Source organism: Oncorhynchus keta, chromosome 30, assembly GCF_023373465.1.
Source record: "Oncorhynchus keta strain PuntledgeMale-10-30-2019 chromosome 30, Oket_V2, whole genome shotgun sequence".
Taxonomy (NCBI): Eukaryota; Metazoa; Chordata; class Actinopteri; order Salmoniformes; family Salmonidae; genus Oncorhynchus; species Oncorhynchus keta.
Genome location: NC_068450.1, coordinates 4295317 through 4317741, shown reverse-complemented (window position 1 = coordinate 4317741; position 22425 = coordinate 4295317). Strand labels below are relative to the sequence as shown.

The 22425-nt window shown below is 48.7% G+C and overlaps 1 protein-coding gene and 1 long non-coding RNA gene across 5 annotated transcripts in view; both read right to left on the bottom strand.

The window, feature by feature from the left end:
- LOC127913710 (netrin receptor UNC5A-like) overlaps positions 1–22425 on the bottom strand; it is a 435702-nt gene that overhangs the window by 407015 nt on the left and 6262 nt on the right. The gene's annotated exons all lie outside the window — the stretch shown is intronic.
- Positions 1360–2881, bottom strand: LOC127913828 (uncharacterized). Of its 4 annotated transcripts, XR_008086875.1 has the most exons (4): positions 2667–2881; positions 2244–2438; positions 1748–1861; positions 1398–1475 (listed from the first exon to the last, which is right to left on the bottom strand). It is a non-coding gene; the product is annotated as an uncharacterized LOC127913828 (long non-coding RNA). The 4 variants fall into 4 exon arrangements; XR_008086878.1 differs by lacking the exon at positions 1748–1861 and having other exon boundaries at positions 1360–1404; positions 2211–2438; XR_008086876.1 differs by lacking the exon at positions 1398–1475 and having other exon boundaries at positions 1713–1861; positions 2705–2881.

The window sequence follows — 22425 nt, the reverse complement described above, 5'->3', positions numbered from 1 at the left end:
ACTCTCTCTCTGAATCTCAGAGAGGCAATTTCAACAACGTCATGCTACTCAATTCACATCACCAGTTAGACGATTTACTATTCTCTCTCTCTCTCTCTCTCTCTCTCTCTCTCTCTCTCTCTCTCTCTCTCTCTCTCTCTCTCTCTCTCTCTCTCTCTCTCGGAGTCTCTCTCTCTCTCGGAGTCTCTCTCTCTGGCTCTCTCTCTCTCTCTCTCTCTCTCTCTTTGAGTCAATTCAATTCAATTCAATTCAAGGGGCTTTATTGGCATGGGAAACATGTGTCAACATTGCCAAAGCAAGTGAGGTAGACAACATACAAAGTGAATATATAAAGTGAAAAACAACAAAAATTAACAGTAAACATTACACATACAGAAGTTTAAAAACAGTAAAGACATTACAAATGTCATATTATATATATATATATATATATATACAATGTACAATGTCTCTCTCTCTCTCTCTCTCTCTCTCTCTCTCTCTCACACTCTCTCTCTCGGAGTCTCTCTCTGTCTCTCTGTTCTTCCTTTCTACCGGAATTTAATGATGTTGCTATGCAACCTCTTGCTAGCTTATTAGCATAACAAATGACTAGCTAGACATTTTATGATTTTAGGTGTGTTCGTAAATTCCAAGCTTTGGACGTTTGGTAAATCCAGAGAGTTGTCAGATTGTCTGTTCAGAGACACTGGACACTCTGGTAGAGCAGTAGGGTTGATCCGTTCTGACCTCAAAACGGAAGTCAAGCACCCAAGCTAACTGGCTAACGTTGGCTAGCTTGTTAGCTACTTCCAGACACAAATGAGAGAACACCTCACTCTGACCATTTTACTTATCGTAGCAGAGCTGGTTAGGCTGTTTTCATGTTATCCAGAGCTTTGGTGACTGTAACTGTGCTGCTGGCAACAATTTCATTACTTTTCTTTGCCAACGTTTATTGTGACACCGGCCATATTCAACAGGATTCATCAGTTATTCAGTGCTTCAGCTTGCAAACTATTACAGACTACAAGGAAGCACAGCCGCGAGCTGCCCAGTAACACAAGCCTACCAGATGAGCTAAATTACTTCTATGCTCGCTTCGAGGCAAGTAACACCGAAACATGCACGAGAGCACCAGCTGTTCCGGCCGGCTGTGTGATCACGCTCTCCGTAGCTCTCCCTGTATATGGTCTCGCTATTGTTATTTTACTGCTGCTCTTTAATTACTTATTCTTATCCGTATTTTTAAATCTGCATTGTTGGTTAAGGGGCTCGTAAGTAAGCATTCCACTGTGAGGTCTACTACACCTGTTGTATTCAGCATTCCACTGTGAGGTCTACTACACCTGTTGTATTCAGCATTTCACTGTGAGGTCAACTACACCTGTTGTATTCAGCATTTCACTGTGAGGTCTACTACACCTGTTGTATTCAGCATTTCACTGTGAGGTCAACTACACCTGTTGTATTCAGCATTTCACTGTAAGGTCTACCTATACCTGTTGTATTCAGCAGCATTCCACTGTGAGGTCAACTACACCTGTTGTATTCAGCAATTCACTGTAAGGTCTACCTATACCTGTTGTATTCAGCATTTCACTGTAAGGTCAACTACACCTGTTGTATTCAGCATTTCACTGTAAGGTCTACCTATACCTGTTGTATTCAGCATTTCACTGTAAGGTCTACTACACCTGTTGTATTCAGCATTTCACTGTAAGGTCTACTATACCTGTTGTATTCAGCATTTCACTGTAAGGTCAACTACACCTGTTGTATTCAGCATTTCACTGTAAGGTCTACTACACCTGTTGTATTCAGCATTTCACTGTGAGGTCTACTACACCTGTTGTATTCAGCATTTCACTGTAAGGTCTACCTATACCTGTTGTATTCAGCATTCCACTGTGAGGTCAACTACACCTGTTGTATTCAGCATTTCACTGTAAGGTCTACCTATACCTGTTGTATTCAGCATTTCACTGTAAGGTCTACTACACCTGTTGTATTCAGCATTTCACTGTAAGGTCACCTATACCTGTTGTATTCAGCATTTCACTGTAAGGTCTACTACACCTGTTGTATTCAGCATTTCACTGTAAGGTCTACTACACCTGTTGTATTCAGCATTTCACTGTAAGGTCAACTACACCTGTTGTATTCAGCATTTCACTGTAAGGTCAACTACACCTGTTGTATTCAGCATTTCACTGTAAGGTCAACAACACCTGTTGTATTCAGCATTTCACTGTAAGGTCTACTACACCTGTTGTATTCAGCATTTCACTGTAAGGTCTACTACACCTGTTGTATTCAGCATTTCACTGTAAGGTCTACTACACCTGTTGTATTCAGCATTTCACTGTAAGGTCTACTACACCTGTTGTATTCAGCATTTCACTGTAAGGTCAACTACACCTGTTGTATTCAGCATTTCACTGTAAGGTCTACTACACCTGTTGTATTCAGCATTCCACTGTGAGGTCAACTACACCTGTTGTATTCAGCATTCCACTGTGAGGTCAACTACACCTGTTGTATTCAGCATTTCACTGTAAGGTCTACTACACCTGTTGTATTCAGCATTTCACTGTAAGGTCTACTACACCTGTTGTATTCAGCATTTCACTGTGAGGTCTACTACACCTGTTGTATTCGGCATTTCACTGTAAGGTCTACTACACCTGTTGTATTCAGCATTTCACTGTAAGGTCTACTACACCTGTTGTATTCAGCATTTCACTGTAAGGTCTACTACACCTGTTGTATTCAGCATTTCACTGTGAGGTCTACTACACCTGTTGTATTCAGCATTTCACTGTAAGGTCTACTACACCTGTTGTATTCAGCATTTCACTGTAAGGTCAACTACACCTGTTGTATTCAGCATTTCACTGTAAGGTCAACTACACCTGTTGTATTCAGCATTCCACTGTGAGGTCAACTACACCTGTTTTATTCAGCATTTCACTGTAAGGTCTACCTATACCTGTTGTATTCAGCATTTCACTGTAAGGTCTACTACACCTGTTGTATTCAGCATTTCACTGTAAGGTCTACTGCACCTGTTGTATTCAGCATTTCACTGTAAGGTCTACTACACCTGTTGTATTCAGCATTTCACTGTAAGATCTACTACACCTGTTGTATTCAGCATTTCACTGTAAGGTCTACTACACCTGTTGTATTCAGCATTTCACTGTAAGGTCTACTACACCTGTTGTATTCAGCATTTCACTGTAAGATCTACTACACCTGTTGTATTCAGCATTTCACTGTAAGATCTACTACACCTGTTGTATTCAGCATTTCACTGTAAGGTGAACTGTAACTCTGTACCATAACCCCCTGTATATAGCCTCCACATTGACTCTGTACCGGTACCCCCTGTATATAGCCTCCACATTGACTCTGTACCGTAACACCCTGTATATAGTCTCCACATTGACTCTGTACCGTAACACCCTGTATATAGTCTCCACATTGACTCTGCACCGGTACCCCCTGTATATAGCCTCCACATTGACTCTGTACTGGTACCCCCTGTATATAGCCTCCACATTGACTCTGTACCGTAATACCCTGTATATAGCCGCCACATTGACTCTGTACCGTAACACCCTGTATATAGCCTCCACATTGACTCTGTACCGGTACCCCCTGTATATAGCCTCCACATTGACTCTGTACCGGTACCCCCTGTATATAGCCTCCACATTGACTCTGTACCGGTACCCCCTGTATATAGCCTCCACATTGACTCTGTACCGGTACCTCCTGTATATAGCCTCCACATTGACTCTGTACCATAACACCCTGTATATAGCCTCCACATTGACTCTGTACCGGTACCCCCTGTATATAGCCTCCACATTGACTCTGTACCGTAACACCCTGTATATAGTCTCCACATTGACTCTGTACCGTAACACCCTGTATATAGTCTCCACATTGACTCTGTACCGGTACCCCCTGTATATAGCCTCCACATTGACTCTGTACTGGTACCCCCTGTATATAGCCTCCACATTGACTCTGTACCGTAATACCCTGTATATAGCCTCCACATTGACTCTGTACCGTAATACCCTGTATATATCCTCCACATTGACTCTGTACCGGTACCCTCTGTATATAGCCTTCACATTGACTCTGTACTGGTACCCCCTGTATATAGCCTCCACATTGACTCTGTACCGTAACACCCTGTATATAGCCTCCACATTGACTCTGTACCGTAACACCCTGTATATAGCCTCCACATTGACTCTGTACCGTAACACCCTGTATATAGTCTCCACATTGACTCTGTACTGGTACACCCTGTATATAGCCTCCACATTGACTCTGTACTGGTACACCCTGTATATAGCCTCCACATTGACTCTGTAACAACCCCCTGTATATAGCCTCCACATTGACTCTGTACTGGTACACCCTGTATATAGCCTCCACATTGACTCTGTACTGGTACACCCTGTATATTGTCCCACTATTGTTATTTACAGCTGCTCTTTAATTATTCGTTATTCTTATCTCTTACTTTTTTTTAACGTATTTTCTTAAAACTGCATTGTTGCTTAAGGGCTTTAAGGAAGGAAGCATTTCACTGGTCAACAACTGTTGTATTTGGCGCATGTGAAAAACACAATTTGATTTGATTCGATTATTATGTCATCGTTCTTTCGGGATTGTAATGGGGAACCCTCACACAAAATGCTGGAAAACTGTCAGATCCCTGAAGGGTTCTCATTCCTCCTCTCTGCCACAACAAATTAATCCAGACTCCGGCCTCATTGCGTAAACAAATGGCATCGCTGATGCATTTAATCACAATTTTATTTCAGCGGGTGATCTCATTGAAATAACTAGGTCTCTGTCTTCCTTGTTAAAATAGAGATTTAAATTCTCTCTCTCTCTCTCTCTCTCTCTCTCTCTCTCTCTCTCTCTCTCGGTGCATGCTGGGTGTTTTGGAGTTTGAGTGTTTGGTGTGGAAAGCTCTATCCTAACTAACTTTCTTGATTCTATTCTTTTCTTTACATGTTATTTTCTATGGTGGAGGGTTAATGCAATATTTGTTTTTAGCGGTATCCAAAGTTTTTTTCAAAGTTAGGGTGGAAGAGGACAGAGTAACATTCCGGGGGTTGCAAGGTATAGTGTGCGCAATGGCTTCTCAGCCTAGTGCGCAAGAGACGCTGTCGATTCAGCATGGTTTCAGGTGTGTTCCTGAGAACGGAGTTAAGGTGGAGGAGGTTCTGCTCGCGGTCGGTGAACAGGTAGGAGCTGAGTTTATACATTCTGCTTCTAGAATGAACAAGGCGGTGGTTGTGTTCATGAAAAGAGCTAATTTGGTCGGTAGGCTAATTGCTAGCGGAATATTTGTAAGGGATGTGTTGGTGTCAATTTCACCTCTCTCTACCCCTTCAACAAGAGTTGTAGTGGCAAATTTGCCTCCGTTTATTACGGATGATCAAATTAGGAAAGAGCTGAGTCGTTTTGGTAAGTTTGCTAGCGGTTTCCGTGTACTGTCAGCAGGTTTTCAGGCAGATGCCGTTAAGCACGTTGTTTCATTCAGGAGGCAAGTGTTTATGTTTCTGAACAATAATGAGCAACAGCTAAATGTGCATTTTAAAGTGAGGCATGGGGAAGGGCTCTATGCAGGTTTTGCCAGCACAGATAGTCTACGGTGTTTTGAATGTGGGGATTTGGGGCACAAGAGCTTTGCGTGCCCACATAAAGGCCATAGACAAGGGGAGGGTACGAGCGCAAGGGGGGGAAATCGAGGTGAAAATGCAGGGGGTAAGGAGATGCAGACAGCAGAGGCTGGGCCTAGTCAGTCTAGAGATGGTGGTGTAGATGAGGCTGGGTCTAGTCAGGCTAGAGATGGTGGGGTAGCTGAGGCTGGGTCTAGTCAGGCTAGAGATGGTGGGGTAGCTGAGGCTGGGCCTAGACATGCTATGGAGGGTGGTATAGCTGAGGCTGGCCCTAGTCATGCTATGGAGGGTGTTGTAGCTGAGGCTGGCCCTAGTCATGCTATGGAGGGTGTTGTAGCTGAGGCTGGCCCTAGTCATGCTATGGAGGGTGGTGCAGATGATACTGCATCTAGTCAGGTTATTCTAGTGGATGAGGAGAGTATAGTGGGGAAGTGTAAGAGATTAGGGGAGGAGGAGGAGGGTGTCAAGAGGAAAAGAAAAAGGGTGTGGACAAAGGCACCATGGAAATGTTGCCTGTTGCTGTGGGTGAGGCCCTAACCAGAGAGAAAGGGCAGGTGGTCAGGGTGGGAGATAGAGAAGAGGAGGAAAGTGAGTCTGAGGAAGAGGATGAGGAGGTATTTTTTCAGACTCCTCTTCAATTGGCCCGGAGCTGACAGCCAGTCAACCAGAGGGGTCTAAGTACACGTTGAGAGAACTGACAAGGTTCCTGAATGAGACTAAGGGGAAAAAGTTAATCTTGAGGCTTTTTTTCCTGATCCTAGAAAGTTTGTAAGATCAGTACAACATGCTATGAGAAATGAGGGGCATGGTGTCCTCTCACCCAAGAAACGGTTTAGGTTGAGGAAGTGGGTCACAACAGTGCGTAAAGGTTTACCTTCAGACACTGTTTAAATGTTTAATTTCTTACTGACACTGGGGCTTTTTGAGCTTTGCTATTGGTCTATTTCTCTGCTGGCTTTTCTCCCACTTCTTATGGAGACTCTTCGGGTAGGCTCGCTCAATATAAATGGCGCCAGAGATGCGGGAAAGAGGAGTGTGTTGAGTGAATATGTAAAACATAAACAAGTACAGGTGTTGTTTCTGCAGGAGACGCATAGTGATGTGGTGAATGAAGTTGATTGGGGGCTCTGGTGGAAAGGGGCAAGTGTGTTGAGCCATGGGACAAATCTTAGTGCAGGGGTGGCAGTCCTTTTTGCACCGGGTCTGGCTGTAAAAATTTGCTCCTCAAAGGAGGTGTGTAGGGGTAGGTTGCTTGTTGTTAAAGCAGAAATTAACAACATGTGTTTTGTCTTTATAAATGTGTATGCGCCTAACACAGGGAGAGAAAGAGGGGTTCTATTTGGGAGTCTTAGACAGGAACTCTCACAAGTAGCGCCTGAGGAGACGCTGGTGATCGGAGGTGACTGGAACTGTACAATGGATTTTACAAAAGACAGAAATGGGGAAGAGCCTCATTCAGTGTCAGTGGGAGTGTTAAGGGACATCTTTAATCAGTTTGACCTAGTGGATGTTTGGAGAACTAAACATCCAAACACAAGACAGTATACGTGGGTGAAGGTTTTTGGGGCTAGGGTGAGTGCAGCTCGACTTGATCGTTTTTACATGTCCAGGAATCAGAGCAATAGGCTTCTGAGTGCTACCATTCTCCCAGTGGGGTTTTCGGATCACCACATAACCATGGCTCGGCTGTCTATTTCACCAGGGCCCCGGCAGGCATCTTATTGGAAGTTCAATGTAAAGCTCTTACAAGATGCCACTTTTTGCTCAGGTTTCCAGACTTTTTGGGAAAGATGGGGGCAGCGAAGAGAGGAGTATGAGTCTCTGAGTCAGTGGTGGGATGTGGGGAAAGTGCAAATTCGGCTTTTCTGTCAACAGTACACAGCTCTCTCATCCTCAGAGGCAAGGAGAGTGTTGGGGGAACTAGAGCGGTGTATTAGTGAGATGGAGGTAGAGATGGTGGGGCAAGGCAATGTAGGCCTCCAGGCTAACTTAGCCGTACGTAGGGACCTGGGCAGTTTTTTCCAGGTTAAAGCAAAGGGAGCACTTGTAAGAGCTAGGTTCTCCATGCTCAAGGAGATGGATGCTCCCAGCTCCTTCTTCTTTGGTTTGGAAAGACAGAGCAGTGAAGCCAAGGGTATGCATTGTCTACGGCTGTCTGATGGGCGGGTGACCTCTGTGGTGGGGGAGATGCGGGAGCGGACTGTGGAGTTTTATACTGAATTGTATAGGGCAGAAATGTGTGATCCTATGTGTGCTCAGGTCTTGTTCGCAGGACTCCCTAAGCTCTCTCGGGCACAGAGGGATGAAATGGACATTCCTCTGTTGTCACATGAACTGGCAGAGGCAGTAACCCAGATGTCCCCCGGTCGTGCACCCGGGGTTGATGGACTTCCAGTGGAATTTTACAAAAATTCTGGGGAACAATTGGACAGGATTTCTTTGCGTGTTGCGAGAATGCATAGGGGTAGGAGAGTTGCCGATGAGCTGCCGTCGGGCGGCTCTGACTCTCCTGCCCAAAAAAGGGGACTTGTGTGAACTTAAGAACTGGAGGCCTGTGGCGTTACTCTGTGCGGACTACAAGATTTTTGCCAAGGTCCTCTCTAACAGACTGAAGTCCCATCTGGACTCTATAATACACAAGGACCAGACATATTGTGTACCGGGACGCTCAATCACGGACAACTTGTTCTTGATTAGGGACATGTTGGACTTGTCGAGAGGTTCTAATGTGAACTTTGGACTGGTCTCTTTAGATCAAGAGAAGGCTTTTGATAGAGTGGATCATGAGTATCTGTTTAATGTGATGTCTGTGTTTGGGTTTGGGAAAAGTTTTGTGACCTGTGTGAAGCTGTTGTATGCTGGGGCGTCATGTATGGTTAAGGTGGGAGGGGGCTCAGTAGGCCAGTCTGGGTGAGACGGGGCATTAGACAAGGATGCCCTCTATCTGGGCAGCTGTACACACTAGCCATTGAGCCTTTTTTAGGACTGCTACGCAGGAGACTGCGGGGAGTGTGCTGGACAGGCATGGATGTGGTGACAGGAATTGCAGTCTCAGCATATGCAGATGATGTTTCTGTGATGGTCAGGGATGGGCAAGATATGCAGGAACTAGAGACCAGTCTGAAGGTGTATGAGGGAGCTTCATCAGCTAAGGTAAACTGGGGAAAGAGCAAAGCTCTGTTATGTGGGGCATGGGGGATAGGGCTCCTCCTCTGCTTCCAGGGGTTTGCAGTGGGGTTGTGAAGGGCTTAAAGTGTTGGGGGTGTACCTGGGCTCGGAGAGGTGGGTCAGCAAGAACTGGGAGGGGCTGACACAGGCAGTGGTGTCAAGACTGGCCAGGTGGAGGTGGCTCCTGTCCCAAGTGTCATATAGAGGAGGGTGCTGATAATCAACAACCTGGTGGCATCTTCCTTGTGGCATAAACTGGCTGTCCTCAACCCCCCCGCCGGTCTGCTTGCAGACCTGCAACGCAAGCTGGTGGACTTTTTTTGGTCGGGACATCACTGGCTGAAGGCAGCAGTTTTGTACATGACCGTCCACGAAGGAGGACAGGGCCTGGTGGAACTGGAGAGCAGGATGGCTGCTTTCAGACTAAAGGCGGTGCAGAGACTGCTGTACCACACTGATGTTGGCTGGAGGGAACCAGCATGCGCGCTGCTGAGGAGAGCTGGCGGATTAGGGTTGGACCGGCAGCTGTTCCTCATGAAGCTGGAGAGGCTGAGTACAGCAGGTCTCTCAGAGTTTTACTCTGCGGTGCTGAGGGCCTGGCAGCTGCTAAGGCCCACACGAGAAGGGGTGTGGAGCCTGGGCAGTGGGTGTGGGAGGAGCCCATCTTCCACAACCCAGCCATCCCTTTGAGATCGGTTCAGTCGGCCACCCTGCAGAGGCAACTGATGGCAGGGGGTTTACAAAGGCTGGGTGACCTGAGACTGCTGGGAGAGGAGGGGTGGAAAACCCCGGAGGTCTTGGCGCAACAAACAGGAATAACGTCTCTTAGGCTGCTGGAGAGATTCCTGGAGGAGGTCCAGGAGGCACTGTCTGAGCCGGTAAGGGGGTGTTTGAGAGGCCAAAGGGAGAGGGGCCACCAATGTTCCCGCCACTGCAGGTGACGGCAGAGACTGGAGACTGGCAAGGGGGTCTGGAGGACTTGTTAGATTTTAACACTCCGAGCCTGGGGGAGTTTGAGGGGTGGGAGGTAAAGCCCTCTACAACCTCTGCGTTAAGGTGAGGAGCATTAGAAGCCTAACAGGAGTGAAGGCACATCAGTGGCAGGGGGTATGTGGGGGCGGAGAGTATGGTGGGTTTTAGATGGAGGGCGCTCTACAAACCCCAGTACCAAAGAGGTCAGGGGACCTCCAGTGGAGGGTTCTTCATGGAGCCCTGGCCACTAACAGCTGGTTGGCACGGGTTGATCCGGGAATTGGGCAGGGGTGTCCTTTCTGTCAAATGAAAGAAACTGTAATTCATGTGTTTTCTGTGTGCACCAGGTTAATGCCATTAATGTCTCTGTTGGAATGTCTGTGTGACAGGTTGGGGGTGGTTTTTGCTGTTGGGATGTTTATAATGGGATACAGGTATTCGAGTAAGGAGAAAGAAAAATGTGTTTTGTTGAATTTTCTGTTTGCTCAGGCAAAGTTAGCTATTTGGCTAACAAGGAGGAACAGGGTCAAAGGTGGGGGGATAACAGACCCTTTACTACTGTTTCATGGGATGGTCTCTGCGCGCCTTAGGGTTGAGTTTGAGTTCTATAAAATGATCAAATGTGTGGAGATGTTTGAGGAGATATGGTGTGTTGGGGGGGCTGTCTGTATTGCTGGGGAAGATGTTTTGGATATACGGTTGTAGGAGATGGTTTTTGTGTATTTTTATTTATTTTTTATTTATTTTAGGAGTGGGGGGGTGAGTTTTAAATGAATTAAGAATGTTTCAATAAAGCAAGACCAAAAGTCAAAAGTCTCTCTCTCTCTCTCTCTCTCTCTCTCTCTCTCTCTCTCTCTCTCTCTCTCTCTCTCTCTCTCTCTCTCTCTCTCAGATTCATTTTGTTGAGACAGGAGATTGGCAGTGTGAGTAGACGATTTCTTGTACAGACAGAAACAGGATGGGTTTTATTTGATTGTGTTTGTGTTTCGTCTTGATGGGGTTGACGGTTAAATGTGGTCCCGAAAGCTGCCGTCTCCGTCACCCGTGGCAACGCCGTGACAACGCCGGGTCTCTCAAGTGGGAAAATACACGCGTTCCTCATTCCTGTCATCCTGTCTCAACGCACACGAATGATTGGCATCTTCATGGAAATGAATGATTATCGTTGTGATGTTCTTCTGCCGCTGCTGATTGAAATGATTGCATACAGCTGGACCGATATGATGAAAACACTGCATGGAAATAATCAGGAGATATGATGCCTTTTCACAAGACACTCTACTGTCGTCTATCTAGACGTAAAAGAGATAGATGGTGAACTGGATATACAGTGCCTTGCGAAAGTATTCGGCCCCCCCTTGAACTTCTGTAGCTCAGTTGGTAGAGCATGGCGCTTGTAACGCCAGGGTAGTGGGTTCGATTCCCGGGACCACCCATACGTAGAATGTATGCACACATGACTGTAAGTCGCTTTGGATAAAAGCGTCTGCTCAATGGCATATATATATTGAACTACAATGGAATGGTTTGAAAATAAACATATCCAGGTGTTAGAATGGCCAAGTCAAAGTCCAGACCTTGAATCCAATCGAGAATCTGTGGAAAGAACTGAAAACTGCTGTTCACAAATGCTCTCCATCCAACCTCACTGAGCTCGAGCTGTTTTGCAAGGAGGAATGGGGAAAAAATGTCAGTCTCTCGATGTGCAAAACTGATAGAGACATACCCCAAGCGACTTACAGCTGTAATCACAGCAAAAGGTGGCGCTATAAAGTATTAACGTAAGGGGGATGAATAATTTTGCACGCCCAATTTTTCAGTTTTTGATTTGTTATAAAAGTTTGAAATATCCAATAAATGTCGTTCCACTTCATGATTGTGTCCCACTTGTTGTTGATTCTTCACAAAAAAATACAGTTTTATATCTTTATGTTTGAAGCCTGAAATGTGGCAAAAGGTCGCAAAGTTCAAGGGGGCCGAATACTTTCGCAAGGCACTGTATACAGCACAGTAGTCTGGCTCGTACAACAGGTAGATGCCATGACCTGGAGATAAACAGCACTGACGAAAACACTGAATAATCAGTGACGAAGAAATACAGACTCACTCGCCATGAGTGAATGGTAGTTACAAGACTCATAAACCTCCTGTCTGAGTTATATAGTTACAAGACTCATAAACCTCCTGTCTGAGTTATATAGTTACAAGACTCATAAACCTGTCTGAGTTATATAGTTACAAGACTCATAAACCTGCCTGAGTTATATAGTTACAAGACTCATAAACCTGTCTGAGTTATATAGTTACAAGACTCATAAACCTGCCTGAGTTATATAGTTACAAGACTCATAAACCTCCCGTCTGAGTTATATAGTTACAAGACTCATAAACCTCCTGCCTGAGTTATATACACTGCTCAAAAAATAAAGGGAACACTAAAATAACACATCCTAGATCTGAATGAATGAAATATTCTTATTAAATACCTTTTTCTTTACATAGTTAAATGTGCTGACAACAAAATCACACAAATTATCAATGGAAATCAAATTTATCAACCCATGGAGGTCTGGATTTGGAATTCCACTCAAAATTAAAGTGGAAAACCACACTACAGGCTGATCCAACTTTGATGTAATGTCCTTAAAACAAGTCAAAATGAGGCTCAGTAGTGTGTGTGGCCTCCACGTGCCTGTATGACCTCCCTACAACGCCTGGGCATGCTCCTGATGAGGTGACGGATGGTCTCCCGAGGGATCTCGTCCCAGACCTGGACTAAAGCTTCCGCCAACTCCTGGACAGTCTGTGGTGCAACGTGGTGTTGGTGGATGGAGCGAGACATGATGTCCCAGATGTGCTCAATTGGATTCAGGTCTGGGGAACGGGCGGGCCAGTCCATAGCATCAATGCCTTCCTCTTGCAGGAACTGCTGACACACTCCAGCCACATGAGGTCTAGAATTGTCTTGCATAAGAAGGAATCCAGGGCCAACCGCACCAGCATATGGTCTCACAAGGGGTCTGATGATCTCATCTCGGTACCTAATGGCAGTCAGGCTACCTCTGGCGAGCACATGGAGGGCTGTGCGGCCCCCCAAAGAAATGCCACCCCACACCATGACTGACCCACTGTCAAACCGATCATGCTGGAGGATGTTGCAGGCAGCAGAACGTTCTCCACGGCGTCTCCAGACTGTCACGTCTGTCACATGTGCTCAGGGTGAACCTGCTTTCATCTGTGAAGAGCACAGGACGCCAGTGGCGAATTTGCCAATCTTGGTGTTCTCTGGCAAATGCCAAACGTCCTGCACGGTGTTGGGCTGTAAGCACAACCCCCACCTGTGAACATCGGGCCCTCATACCACCCTCATGGAGTCTGTTTCTGACCGTTTGAGCAGACACATGCACATTTGTGGCCTGCTGGAGGTCATTTTGCAGGGCTCTGGTAATGCTCCTCGTGATCCTCCTTGCACAAAGGCGGAGGTAGCGGTCCTGCTGCTGGGTTGTTGCCCTCCTACGGCCTCCTCCACGTCTCCTGATGTACTGGCCTGTCTCCTGGTAGCGCCTCCATGCTCTGGACACTATGCTGACAGACACAGCAAACCTTCTTGCCACAGCTCGCATTGATGTGCCATCCTGGATGAGCTGCACTACCTGAGCCACTTGTGTGGGTTGTAGACTCCGTCTCATGCTACCACCAGAGTGAAAGCACCGCCAGCATTCAAAAGTGACCAAAACATCAGCCAGGAAGCATAGGAACTGAGAAGTGGTCTGTGGTCCCCACCTGCAGAACCACTCCTTTATCGGGGGTGTCTTGCTAATTGCCTATAATTTCCACCTGTTGTCTATTCCATTTGCACAACAGCATGTGAAATGTATTGTCAATCAGTGTTGCTTCCTAAGTGGACAGTTTGATTTCACAGAAGTGTGATTGACTTGGAGTTACATTGTGTTGTTTAAGTGTTCCCTTTATTTTTTTGAGCAGTGAATTCGGAAAGTATTCAGACCCATTGACTCTATCCACATTGTGTTACATTACAGCCTTATATATCCTCATCAATCTACATAATGACAAAGCACAAACAGGTTTTTAGAAGTGTTTTCTAATTTATTAAAAATAAAAAACTGAAAGACCTTATTTACATAAGAATTCAGATCCTTTGTTATGAGACTCGAAATTGAGCTCGGGTGCATCCTGTTTCCATTGATCATCCTTGAGATGTTTCTACAACTCGATTGGAGTCCACCTGTGGTAAATTCAATTGATTGGACATGATTTGGAAAGGCACACACCTGTCTATATAAGGTTCCACAGTTGACAGTGAATGTCAGAGCAATAACCAAGCCATAAGGTCGAAGGAATTGTCTGTAGAGCTCCAAGACAGGATTGTGATGGGGTATTGTGATGTCATTATGGGGTATTGTGATGTCATTATGGGGTATTGTGATGTCATTATGGGGATTGTGATGTCGTTATGGGGATTGTGTCGAGGCACAGATCTGGGGAAGGTATCAAAAAATGTCTGCAGCGTTGAATGTCCCCAAAAACACCATGGCCACCATTCTTTTGTTTTTATTTAACTAGGCAAGTCAGTTAAGAAAAAAAAAAGTATTTACAATGACGGCCTACCCCGGCCAAACCCAAACCTGGACGAGGCGCCGCACTATGGGACTCACAATCACGGCCGGTTGTGTTACAGCCTGGAATCGAACAAGGGTCTGTAGTGACGTGTCTAGCACTAAGATGCAGTTCCTTAAACCGCTGCGCAACTCGGAAAGAAGTAAAGTCAAGTCTCTTCCTAGAGCTGGGCGCCTGGCCAAGCTGAGCAATCGGAGGAGAAGGGCATTGGTCAGGGAGGTGACCAAGAACCCGATGGTCACTCTGACAGAGCTCCAGAGTTCCTCTGTGGAGATGGGAGAACCTTCCAGAAGGAAAACCAGCACTCCACCAATCAGGCTTTTATGGTAGAGTGGCTAGACAGAAGTCACTCCTCAGTAAAAGGCACATGACAGCCTGCTTGGAGTTTGGTGTTGGTGTTGGCAGCATCATGCTCTGGGGATGTTTTTTAGTGGTAGTGTCTGGGAGACTAGTCAGGATCGAGGAAAAGATGAACGGAGCAAAGTACAGTGAGATCCTTGATGAAATCCTGCACCAGAGTGCTCAAGAATTCAGACAGGGGCGAAGAGTCACCTTCCAACAGGACAACAACCCCAAGCAAACAGCCAAAACAACAAACGAGTGGCTTTCGGAACAAGTCTACGAATGTCCTTGAGTGGCCCTGCCAGAGCCCGGACTTGAACCCGATCGAACATCTCTGGAGAGACCTGAAAATAGCTGTTCAGCGACTCTGCCCATCCAACCTGACAGAGCTTGAAAGGATCTGCAGAAAAGAATGGGAGAAACTCCCCAAATACAGGTGTGCCAAGCTTGTAGCATCACAACCAACAAAGTACTGAGTAAAGGGTCTGAATACTTATGTAAATGTAATATATATATATATTTTGTTTTAATACATTTGCAAAAATGCCTATAAACCTGTTTTTGCGTTGTCATTATGGGGTATTGTGTGTAGATTGATGAGCGAAAACACCCAGATTTAATATATTTTAGAATAAGGCTGTAATGTAACAAAATATGGAAAAAGTCCAGGGGTCTGAATGCTTTCTGAATGCTTTCTGAATGCACTGTGCCTCCTGCCTGAGTTTTTATATGGTGGTCTCGTCGTATGATATATTATAATACCCTATTTAATACCGTACCACTCCTAACGTGTCCTGTCCTCTAGAATTATGCATCCCAAAAACAACACCCTATACCTTACCTAGTGTCTATGGGGGGAGCAACGGGCCCTGGTCAAAAGGAGTTTACCGTTTGGGACACCACTTGAGAGAATATGACCTTCCTTCCTCTTACAACCTGCCGGCTTTATTGTCACGGTGATCCCTCTGTCTGGCCTCCATCACCGTACGTTATGCTGCTCAAATATCTCTTAAACCATCTAGCTATTACTTCCTGAAACATCTAAATAATCTTGCGTTATTATGGTGTCACTGGCCAAAGTCCCAAATATAACCCTATTATAGATAGGGCTCCTGGCAAAAGTAGTGCACTTCATAGGGAATAGGGTACCATTAGTGAATCAACCACTATAGGTTTTCATCTTTATAAAATATGTATTTCCTGATTGACCGAGTGGTTTTTAATGCGATTTTGTAATTCATGTTTTTTTTTATATCTGAGGGAAAGAGAAGCTGGGTTTAGAGAAAGCAGATCTTATTTATTTAATACATACAGCAGGATTAATTATAGTAATAGAGGAGGGATCAAACATAGACCTGTCCTGTCTGGATTCTGTCCTGCCTGGACTCTGTCCTGTTTGGATTCTGTCCTGTCTGGACTCTGTCCTGTCTGGATTCTGTCCTGTCTGGATTCTGTCCTGTCTGGACTCTGTCCTGTCTGGATTCTGTCCTGTCTGGACTCTGTCCTGTCTGGATTCTGTCCTGTCTGGATTCTGTCCTGTCTGGATTCTGTCCTGTCTGGACTCTGTCCTGTCTGGATTCTGTCCTGTCTGGACTCTGTCCTGTCTGGATTCTGTCCTGTCTGGATTCTGTCCTGTCTGGACTCTGTCCTGTCTGGATTCTGTCCTGTCTGGACTCTGTCCTGTCTGGATTCTGTCCTGTCTGGACTCTGTCCTGTCTGGATTCTGTCCTGTCTGGATTCTGTCCTGTCTGGATTCTGTCCTGTCTGGATTCTGTCCTGTCTGGACTCTGTCCTGTCTGGACTCTGTCCTGTGTCTGGATTCTGTCCTGTGTCTGGATTCTGTCCTGTGTCTGGATTCTGTCCTGTCTGGACTCTGTCCTGTCTGGATTCTGTCCTGTCTGGATTCTGTCCTGTCTGGATTCTGTCCTGTCTGGATTCTGTCCTGTGTCTGGATTCTGTCCTGTCTGGATTCTGTCCTGTCTGGATTCTGTCCTGTCTGGATTCTGTCCTGTCTGGACTCTGTCCTGTCTGGATTCTGTCCTGTCTGGACTCTGTCCTGTCTGGACTATGTCCTGTCTGGACTCTGTCCTGTCTGGATTCTGTCCTGTCTGGATTCTGTCCTGTCTGGACTCTGTCCTGTCTGGATTCTGTCCTGTGTCTGGATTCTGTCCTGTCTGGATTCTGTCCTGTCTGGATTCTGTCCTGTCTGGATTCTGTCCTGTCTGGATTCTGTCCTGTCTGGATTCTGTCCTGCCTGGATTCTGTCCTGTGTCGAGATTTCAGTATGTGTCTGGATTTCTGTCTGAAATTCATCCACGTTACAATTTCTGTCTGAAATTGTAACGTGGATGAATTAGATATTTTGTTGTTGAACAATTGTGCAAACTGAACTGTCTTCTATTTTTACTTACTAAAATACAGGGACATTTAGGAGTACATTTAACAGTCCTCAGTTCCTAATGGATGGGGTGGCTGAACAGAGCAGTAATTATACATGATCTTTAATGGGCTATCAGCCTATCGGAGAACAGTCCAGCACACAATTTAAGCCGAAGCTGATACGCTGCTATCTTCAAATTCCTGAGAACCCTGAGCTGTAATGAACAGCAGGGAATAGGAGAAGCAGGAGAGGGGAGGAGAGGGGAGGGGAGAATAGGAGAGGAGAGTGGAGGAGAGGGGACGGGAGGGGAGAATAGGAGAGGAGAGTGGAGGGGAGGGGGGGAGGGGAGGAGAGGGGACGGGAGGGGAGAATAGGAGAATAGGAGAGGAGAGTGGAGGAGAGGGGACGGGAGGGGAGAATAGGAGAGGAGAGTGGAGGGGGGGGGGGAGGGGAGGAGAGGGGACGGGAGGGGAGAATATGAGAGGAGAGGAGAGTGGAGGGGAGGGGATGGGAGGGGAGAATAGGAGAGGAGAGTGGAGGGGAGGAGAGGAGAGGGGAGGGGAGAATAGGAGAGGAGAGTGGAGGGGAGGGGAGGGGGATGGGAGGGGAGGGGAGGGGATGGGAGGGGAGAATAGGAGAGGAGAGTGGAGGGGAGGAGAGGAGAGGGGAGGGAGAATAGGAGAGGAGAGTGGAGGGGAGGGGAGGGGGAGGGGAGGGAGAGGGGACGGGAGAATAGGAGAGGAGAGTGGAGGGGGAGGGAGGGGGATGGGAGGGGAGGGGAGGGGACGTGAGAATAGGAGAGGAGAGTGGAGGGGAGGGGGAGGAGAGGAGAGGAGAGGGGAGGGGAGAATAGGAGAGGAGAGGGGAGGGGAGAAGAGTGGAGGGGAGGAGAGGGGACGGGAGGGTAGAATAGGAGAGGAGAATGGAGGGGAGGGGAGGGGAGGGGGAGGGAGGAGAGGAGAGGGGAGGGGAGAAGAGTGGAGGGGAGGGTAGAATAGGAGAGGAGAGTGGAGGGGAGGAGAGGAGAGGGAGGGGAGAATAGGAGAGGAGAGTGGAGGGGAGGGGAAGGGAAGGGAGAATAGAAGAGGAGAGTGGAGGGGAGGGTAGGGGAGGAGAGGAGAGGGGAGGGGAGAATAGGAGAGGAGAGTGGAGGGGAGGGGGAGGGGACGGGAGAATAGGAGAGGAGGGAAGAAGGGGGAGAAGAATATGAGAGGAGAGTGGAGGGGAGGGGAGTGGAGGAGAGGGGACGGGAGAATAGGAGAGGAGAGTGGAGGGGAGGAGAGGGGAGGGGAGAATATGAGAGGAGAGTGGAGGGGGAGGGGAGGGGACGGGAGAATAGGAGAGGAGAGTGGAGGGGAGGGGAGGGGAGGGGGGAGAATAGGAGAGGAGAGTGGAGGGGAGGGGACGGGAGGGGGAGGGGAGGGGGAGGGGAGGGGACGGGAGGGAGGGGAGAATAGGAGAGGAGAGTGGAGGGGGGAGGGGAGGGGAGAATAGGAGAGGAGAGGAGAGGAGAGGAGAGGAGAGGAGAGGGAGAGGAGAGGAGAGGAGAGGAGAGGAGAGGAGAGGAGAGGAGAGGAGAGGAGAGGGAGGAGGGGGAGGGAGGAGAGGGAAGGAGAGTCCTGGATGATTATAATAGCCTTGAACCGCCTGCGAATTGATAAAGCATTATTAGCTGCAGCCTTGTAATAAGACTTGTATTTCATCCTGTCCTGTGCGGCCGGACGGCGGAGGAGTCGAGAGAGACCGAGGTGGAGAGCGAGAGAGACCGAGGTGGAGAGCGAGAGAGACCGAGGTGGAGAGCGAGAGAGACCGAGGTGGAGAGCGAGAGAGACCGAGGTGGAGAGCGAGAGAGACCGAGGTGGAGAGCGAGAGAGACCGAGGTGGAGAGCGAGAGAGACCGAGGTGGAGAGCGAGAGAGACCGAGGTGGAGAGCGAGAGAGACCGAGGTGGAGAGCGAGAGAGACCGAGGTGGAGAGCGAGAGAGACCGAGGTGGAGAGCGAGAGAGACCGAGGTGGTCGAGCGAGAGAGACCGAGGTGGTCGAGCGAGAGAGACCGAGGTGGAGAGCGAGAGAGACCGAGGTGGAGAGCGAGAGAGACCGAGGTGGAGAGCGAGAGAGAGCAGTTGGTGACAAGGCCCAGAGACAGACACCGCCAGGGGGTTGAAGGGCAGACCAGAGGAAAACTAACATTTTTAACAGATAACTGGTTACCACTGTGAGAAAAGGGATACATCTAAGAGATGAGGTGGTTAACGTTACCTTGACAACCGAAACATACATGGTTGTCAAGCCCACAACCTTAGTAATCACACCACAGATTACTAATATGAGCTTTACATGATGTATCCATGGAGATGGAGGTAATACAACCCAACACCAGAACACTGGACCAGTTCCCAACTAGACTGAGTGTACCTGACAGTCACAACAAGCTGCAGCGCTTAGGGCAGAGCTGGAGGAGGTGGAGGAGATGGAGGAGATGGAGGAGGTGGAGGAGATGGAGGAGGTAGAGGAGGTAGAGGAGGTGGAGGAGATGGAGGTAATACAACCCAACACCAGAACACTGGACCAGTTCCCAACTAGACTGAGTGTACCTGACAGTCACAACAAGCTGCAGCGCTTAGGGCAGAGCTGGAGGAGGTGGAGGAGATGGAGGAGGTAGAGGAGGTGGAGGAGATGGAGGAGGTAGAGGAGGTGGAGGAGATGGAGGAGGTGGAGGAGATGGAGGTAATACAACCCAACACCAGAACACTGGACCAGTTCCCAACTAGACTGAGTGTACCTGACAGTCACAACAAGCTGCAGCGCTTAGGGCAGAGCTGGAGGAGGTGGAGGAGATGGAGGAGGTAGAGGAGGTGGAGGAGATGGAGGAGGTGGAGGAGGAGTAGGAGATGGAGGAGATGGAGGAGATGGAGGAGGTGGAGGAGATGGAGGAGATGGAGGAGATGGAGGAGATGGAGGAGGTGGAGGAGGTAGAGGAGGTGGAGGAGATGGAGGAGGTGGAGGAGATGGAGGAGATGGAGGAGGTAGAGGAGGTGGAGGAGATGGAGGAGGTGGAGGAGATGGAGGAGGTAGAGGAGATGGAGGAGGTAGAGGAGATGGAGGTAGAGGAGATGGAGGAGATGGAGGAGGTGGAGGAGGTAGAGGAGATGGAGGAGGTAGAGGAGGTGGAGGAGGTGGAGGAGATGGAGGAGGTAGAGGAGGTGGAGGAGATGGAGGAGATGGAGGAGGTGGAGGAGGTGTAGGAGATGGAGGAGATGGAGGAGGTGTAGGAGATGGAGGAGGTGGAGGAGATGGAGGAGGTGGAGGAGATAGAGGAGGTAGAGGAGATGGAGGAGGTGGAGGAGATGGAGGAGATGGAGGAGGTGGAGGAGATGGAGGAGATGGAGGAGGTAGAGGAGGTGGAGGAGATGGAGGAGGTGGAGGAGATAGAGGAGGTAGAGGAGATGGAGGAGGTGGAGGAGGTGGAGGAGATGGAGGAGATGGAGGAGGTGGAGGAGATGGAGGAGGTGGAGGAGGTGGAGGAGATGGAGGAGGTGGAGGAGATGGAGGTAATACAACCCAACACCAGAACACTGGACCAGTTCCCAACTAGACTGAGTGTACCTGACAGTCACAACAAGCTGCAGCGCTTAGGGCAGAGCTGGAGGAGGTGGAGGAGATGGAGGAGATGGAGGAGGTGGAGGAGATGGAGGAGATGGAGGAGGAGTAGGAGATGGAGGAGATGGAGGAGGTAGAGGAGATGGAGGAGGTAGAGGAGGTGGAGGAGGTAGAGGAGATGGAGGAGGTGTAGGAGGTGGAGGAGATGGAGGAGATGGAGGAGGTAGAGGAGGTGGAGGAGATGGAGGAGATGGTGGAGGAGATGGAGGAGATGGAGGAGATGGTGGAGGAGGTGACAGGAGGTGGAGGAGGTGGAGGAGATGGAGGAGGTGGAGGAGGTGGAGTAGGTGGCAGGAGATGGAGGTGGAGGAGATGGAGGAGGTGGATGAGATGGTGGAGGAGATGGAGGAGGTGGAGGAGATGGTGGAGGAGGTGGAGGAGGTGGCAGGAGGTGGAGGAGATGGAGGAGATGGAGGAGATGGAGGAGGTGGAGGAGATGGAGGAGATGAGGAGATGGAGGAGGTGAAGGAGGTGGAGGAGATGAGGAGATGGAGGAGATGAGGAGATGGAGGAGGTGAAGGAGGTGGAGGAGGTGACAAAGGGGGAGGAGTTGGAGGAGATGGAGGAGGTCATGAAGGTGGAGGAGGTGGCGGAGATGGAGGAGGTGGCAGAGGTGGAGGAGGTGGCAGAGGTGGAGGAGGTGGAGGAGATGGAGGAGATGGAGGAGGTGGAGGAGGTGTAGGAGATGGAGGAGGTGGAGGAGATGGAGGAGGTGGAGGAGATAGAGGAGGTAGAGGAGATGGAGGAGGTGGAGGAGGTGGAGGAGATGGAGGAGATGGAGGAGGTGGAGGAGATGGAGGAGATGGAGGAGGGAGGAGGTGGAGGAGATGGAGGAGGTGGAGGAGATAGAGGAGGTAGAGGAGATGGAGGAGGTGGAGGAGGTGGAGGAGATGGAGGAGATGGAGGAGGTGGAGGAGATGGAGGAGATGGAGGAGGTGGAGGAGGTGGAGGAGATGGAGGAGGTGGAGGAGATGGAGGTAATACAACCCAACACCAGAACACTGGACCAGTTCCCAACTAGACTGAGTGTACCTGACAGTCACAACAAGCTGCAGCGCTTAGGGCAGAGCTGGAGGAGGTGGAGGAGATGGAGGAGATGGAGGAGGTGGAGGAGATGGAGGAGATGGAGGAGGAGTAGGAGATGGAGGAGATGGAGGAGGTAGAGGAGATGGAGGAGGTAGAGGAGGTGGAGGAGGTAGAGGAGATGGAGGAGGTGTAGGAGGTGGAGGAGATGGAGGAGGTAGAGGAGGTGGAGGAGATGGAGGAGATGGTGGAGGAGATGGAGGAGATGGAGGAGATGGAGGAGATGGTGGAGGAGGTGACAGGAGGTGGAGGAGGTGGAGGAGATGGAGGAGGTGGAGGAGGTGGAGTAGGTGGCAGGAGATGGAGGTGGAGGAGATGGAGGAGGTGGATGAGATGGTGGAGGAGATGGAGGAGGTGGAGGAGATGGTGGAGGAGGTGGAGGAGGTGGCAGGAGGTGGAGGAGATGGAGGAGATGGAGGAGATGGAGGAGGTGGAGGAGGTGGAGGAGATGGAGGAGATGAGGAGATGGAGGAGGTGAAGGAGGTG